Genomic DNA, 6,299 nt, shown 5'->3' with positions numbered 1-6,299 from the left:
TTGGAAGAATTTGCCACAGACCAGCTTCTGACTGGAGGTTTCAAACCCTGTCATATCTTTCTTTACTTAGGTACCTCTGGTGTGGATTCTATAGGACATCTTTATATGGTGCTACTATTAATGCCTCTGTTCCTGTAACTCTGTGTCATGAAAGCCTTCCCTCTACCAGAACAGTTGTCAGTATTTGAACTGTTGGTGGAAGTGACTGCAAATCGTATAACTAGATAAACCCAACTTAAATGCATTCTGGGCTTCCCTAATGGCTCAGAGGGTAAAGAATCTGCCTGCAATGCAGAAGACACAGGAGACAAGGGTTTGATCTTCCGATCGGGAAGACCTCCTGGAGGAGGAAATGGCAACCCATGCCGGTATTCTTGCCTGGAAAATTCCAAGGACAGAAGAGTCTGGTGGGCTACAAGACTGAGTGACGTAAGCACACAAGCATGCAAACACATTCTAACTAAACCTTTAGGTAGATCCGAAACAATGTCCAGAGCCAACAGAAGGCCACTTAGAACAAGGGGAACAGTGAGGAGGGAGGTCATGGTGGAATAAGACAGTGGTCTCAGGTGATTGCACGCGTGCTGTCGTGTCCGACTTTTTGTGATCTTATAGACTGTAGCCCTCGGGGCTCCTCTGTCCGTGGGATTTCCCAGGGAAGAATACTGGAGTGGGTTGCCACTCCCTCCTCCTGGGAATCTTCCCTACCCAGAAACTGAACCCGCATCTTCTGAGTCTCCTGCACTGGTAGGCAGATTACCACTGAGCCACCTGGGAAGCCCCTTAAAGGATTACAAGGGCAATTTCTTAATTTGTACATTTTATGGAAACATAGGACCTCTTCAGGGCCTTGGAAGAGACAGAGGCAAGTAAGGGTCCTTAAAGGACAAACATCTGACTTCCCTGGTGGTCCAGTAGTTAAGAATCCACCTACCAATGCACAAGACATGGGTTCATTCCCTGGCCCAGGAAGAGTCCACGTGCCTCAGGGCAACTAACACCATGGGCCACAACTACTGAGCCCACGTGCTCTAGAGGAGCCCATTCTCTGCAACAAGAGAAGCCGCCACGAGAAGCCCGAGCACCGAAACTAGAGCAGCCTCTGCTCACTGCAACCACACAAAGTCCATGCGCAGCAGCAAAGACCCAGCACAGGCAAAACAGATTATTTGTAAATGCAGATTACAAGAACCAAAAACGATTCTTCAGCCATCAAATGAGCAGAGATTAACACAAAACTGCTAACAGTCGCAGCTAAGGACAAGGTAAGACAAGCACTCAAACACTACAAATGTGCTTAAGGAGAGCACGTCGTTAGCATGCCTCACAGATGCTCACTCCAAGTCTTCATCCCAGTAATTCCACTTCAGAGAATCTATTTAAGGAAACGTTCAGAATTGCAAAGATATGTACTTCAAAATGTTAACTGCAATTGTTGACAATCAGGAAAAAATTTAAATAAGAGGGAGAGAAAAACACCTCTCAGGATGTGTGTGTATATTTGCATGTGTCTACATGAACACGGAGAAACGCGAAGAAGAAAACAGACCTGCTCTCACTGCTAATGCAGGAAGGTGGGAATAAGGGGGAGGTTACTCATTTTCTCTTTCTGTGCTTTTGCATTGTTCAACTTGCCATAATTAACACAGTGTATTTGCTTTTATAATGTAAAACATACTTTAGGAGGTAAGAAAGTTCCCAAGTATAAAAAAAGATGAAAGCGTGCCAAATAGAATCTGGTCCCCATCTAGCCTATCACTGAGACCCTAATAAAAAGAATGAAAAAATATAATCATTAAGTCTCCCAGTCCCCACAACAGCCAGCTCTGGAGGCTTATTTCTGTACGACCCAGAGGTTTACAGGTAGGGACTACCAGAAAAATAGAAAGGGATTTTTTTCAATCCCCGAATTAAAAGCAGAACACTTGCTAATTAATTAACCTGGCTAGAAGCCAGAGGGCATCAAGAGAAGAGACTGTGGTACTTCTCCCCACAGGTTATTGACTCATCCCTGCCACATCAACATCCCCAAGTTAAGATGCTGTAACTTGGGGACCTTCTGAAATGCAAACTGCACAAGAAAATCACATAATCAACTGTAACTAGAAAACTACTTAAGAAAGTCATGCAGACATATACAATTTTTAAGTAATATTCCTCACCACTTAATTCTGAAAAGATAACAGTTTTAAAGATTTTTTTCATCTTAATCTAGCGTTCTAATCTTTAACCCAGTGTTGCCTGAACTATGGGCAAAGAGATATTTATATATACAATATGTTGCTTTCAAAAACATTTAACCCTCAGATGGTAAAATGCCAAAGAAGGAAGAGACCTTTAGGATTACCATGACCTACCCTCTCAATTTCCTCAGACGAAGAGAAAGAAATGGGAACTCGGATTGTCAAATGCCGCACAGCTGTCAGAAGCAGAACTGAAGACTTCCCTGGTGGTCCAAGGGGTTAAGAATCTGCCTGCCAAGGCAGAGGACATGAGTTCAACCCCTGGTCTGGGAAAATCCCACATGCTGTGTGGCAACTAAGCCCGTGTGCCGTTAACTACTGAGCCTGAGCTCCGAAAGAGAAGCCACACAGTGAGAAGCCCAAGCACCACAATAGAGAAAACCCACACGAGGCAACGAAGACCCAGAGCAGCCAAAAATAAATTAATTGATCACTAAAAAAAAAAAAAAAAGGCAGAGCTAAGACATCTTGATATGTTATCTACTCTTCTACAAATGCTGGATGCTATTCACAAAAGGGTTTTTACACAGCCTTTATTTTCTCTGACCCCCACCAAAGCCAGACGTCTCCACAGATGAGAAAACTGAGGTTCAGTGGCTTTGGATGACTTGCCTCTATCACCAGGCTAGTTATTCCCATACCATTTCCACTACTGGGGGTTGCAGTGCAAACCCTTCACGACAACCTAGGGGGTGGGTTCGCCAGCTTCAAGCACACCCTGTCAAAGCACTGGATGCTCAAAAATTAGATGAATGAGGCGACTTCCCTGGCAGTCCAGCGGTTAAGAATCCACCTTCTTGTGCAGGAGATGTGGCTTTGATCTGTGGTGGAGGAACTGAGATCCCATGTGCCTCAAGGCAACTAAGCCCATGTGTGCATGTGTGCTAAGCCGCTTCAGTCATGTCCGACCCTTTGCAACCTTCCAGGCTCCTCTGTCCATGGGATTCTCCAGGCAAGAATACTGGAGTGGTTGCCATGCTCTTCTCCAGGGAATCTTCCCCACTCAGGGGTTGAATCCGAGTCTCTTACATTTCCTGCACTGACTGACCGGCTGCATGACTGAGCTACTGAATGTGCACTGGCAGACGGGGTTTTTTTCTTTTTATCACTGGCGCCACCTGGGAAGCCCGTGCACAGCGACTTCTGAGCCAGAGAGCTGGAGCCACGTACAAGGATGAGAGAAGCCGATGAGCTGCAACTAAGACCCAAAGCAGCCAAAAGTTAAAAAATACTTTTTGAAAAATTAGATGAGTGAATACCCAACAACTGGGAGAAAGCTAATACAAAGCAAATTGTATTGTAACTGCTCAACAAAACACTTCAAGGCTTTTAAAGTAAGATGTTGATAAACTGAAATTCATAGGAGCTGAAAATACAGAACCTCAGAGAAGAGAGCCACATATCTCCTAGACCTGAGACAGGTGGCCATCTGTTTGGTCTCAATTACCCAGATCTACCTCACCTGATCACCCTGCCTCCCATCTCTTCCCACCTCTCCTCAGCCACTGTCTCAGAAAACTTTAGGAGCTCCCTACTTACTCACACTGCCAAATCCAAATTCTTCACCTCGACCTTCAAGGCCCTTCAACTGATCCAATACAACTGTTTCCTGAGTTACTTACTGACCCTGGCCTTTGCTGGATGCTTCCCCTTTCACCCCCCGGGCCCCATCTCCTTTGTGCCACTGGCTGTAACTTTGGCTCATGTTGGCTTTTGGTGAATATTGGTCCCTTTCCCCATTTCCATCAATAGCTCTGACGGTAAAGAATTTGCCTGCACTGCAGGAGACCTGGGTTCGATCCCTGGGTTGGGAAGATCCCTTGGAGGAGGAAATGGCAACTCACTCCAGTACTTTTGCCAGGAGAATTCTATGGACAGAGGCTACAGTCCATGGGATCGCAGACAGTCGGACACGACTGAGCAACTAACACTAACAGGTGAGAAAGGTACTGGCTGGCTTTTTTGTTGTTTTCATTTTTGGGGCCTCGGCCCACAGCAGATCCCAATCAGGGATCAAACGGGTGCAACCTGAATTGGAAGCGTGGAAGTCTTAACCACCAGATCACCAGGGAAGTTCCTTTTTTATTCCTTTTTTTTCTTTAAGAGAAATACATTTGCATGACATTCATTTGAACCTATGCAACAATCAAGTTCACTAGAAACAGGAACAATCAAGAAAGACCCCCATCCCAACGAGCCTCTGATTTGGGTTTTCAGGTGCAGAGGCTGGCCTGCCTTCTGCAACCAGTCCAGTCCCTTTTCCATCTAGCCTGAGGGGCCTTGAGTTCCTGGGACTCTTCCTAAAATGGCCTCCTGGGGGCCGCCAGGTTAGCCTGGGCTCTGAGGCCCCGCCCACCTCTCTCTCCTCTCCAAACTCCACCCCAGACCTGTCCCAGGAGTCAGGACCTGGCCAGGTTCATCACCATACCAGTCCTTCCCTCTCAAGGACACAGCTTTTCTGTACGTGAAAAAAGGCAGCGGGGCAGGGTGCAAAACTGGATGAGAGAAAAATGACAAAATAACCTCCCAGCTGGAAAAAGCTTTCCCATGAAAGTTATCAGCAAGTATACCCAACCCCCCTTCGTGCTAGGACACCACAAAGCGACATAATAAATAAGCCTAGGCCATCCCCTAGGTTAGCGCTCAGACTTACCCCAGAACACATACTGCTGTGCGGAGGTCCCAGAGTGACCGTAAGCAATCGGCTCCCAGTGAGAGGCAGCGAGTTGTTTCACTTTTTCCACCAAAGTAAATAGTGCTGCAAAGAACAATCTTGTGTAAGCATTCATGGTTGCAGAAATTCTGCAACCACTTCTCAAGACATTCCTAGAAGTACACTTCCTGGCTTAAAGGATGCACATAAATTCTGGTACTTAAACCAGCTGAGAAACATTGTTCGGTAATTCTCAAACTCTAGGAGTACTTAGACTTTACCTGGGGAATTTGTTTACAATGCACCATCTTGATACACTACCAGCAGCCCCGCACCTTCTGACTCCCCCTCCCCCTCCCCCTCCAGGAAGTCTGGGGAGGGGCTCCTGAAGCAGCTTTGTTATCGGTTCCCAGGTGGCTGTGCTGCGGGCTAAAAGGAGGAAGGAGCTGCTCCTTTCCCTTCGTTCTGATGGATTGATACCTGCTGTAGCACAAGAGCTGGGAAATACTGGCCTAGGGGGCCGCTGCTGGCTGAATACACAGGGTCATCCCAAGCACTCGGCACAATGCTTGTCGCCAAGTGCTGGGAACAGTCACATTGCCAGGCTCACCTGGCTGCAGCTGCTTCCCCTTCCAGGTACCCCTTTACCTAGGCCCCCATCCCCTCTGTGATCCTAGTGACCAGGGCCTTGAGGTTTTTACCTTTCTTACCTGAGACTTCATGTAAACCTCCCTTTCTCTCTCAGAAGGCTGTGGACAGAGCACCCCAATAAATTGTCTGGGGCCTCTAGTCAGGCCCTGGTTTCCCCATCTGACATGGACGCACTGGGCGGCAGTACGGGCACCCTGGCGATCGCAGCAAGGAGAGCAGTGTGGCCGACTGGGTTCTAAGCATTGCAGGTTGGTCCGGCTTCAATGGGGAACCCAGGTGCACCTTAACAATCATTTAATCAGCATTCTGATGGGCTTAGGGCCTGGGGAGCAAACTAGATCTTTGTTCTGAGTTCTCCATAGTTAAAGTGCAGTTAAGACCAAAAGCCATTTCAAAGCTGATGATTTCCAAGTTCAAGGGTCTTAGATCATCTGGGACCAGATGAGGAACCAGAGGCCCAGCAAAGGCCTTGCCCATTTCTAGGCTGACTCTGTGCTAGGCTCTGCGGGGCACAAAGTCTCCCCGAAAGGCCAGCAGGTTGGTCAACAGATTATTTCACAGTATGTGGAACAGAAAGCAAAGAGCTGGGAAGAGTGCTGGTAGGATTGGAGGAGACCAAGGAACAGATACTGGAGTTGGGTGTCCTGAGCAGAGGAAAAAGATACCAGCCAGGAGCACTGAGAGCTTTCAAGTGGTCTGCCTCCTTCAAGGGCCGGTCTCAATCAGGTAAGGGCTTGGCCTGCGCTATCAGA

This window comes from Oryx dammah, unplaced genomic scaffold (assembly GCF_014754425.2).
Source record: "Oryx dammah isolate SB20612 unplaced genomic scaffold, SCBI_Odam_1.1 HiC_scaffold_10, whole genome shotgun sequence".
In the NCBI taxonomy this organism is placed as follows: Eukaryota; Metazoa; Chordata; class Mammalia; order Artiodactyla; family Bovidae; genus Oryx; species Oryx dammah.
The sequence above is the reverse complement of the archived record's forward strand: the minus strand, read 5'-3'. Positions refer to the sequence as shown.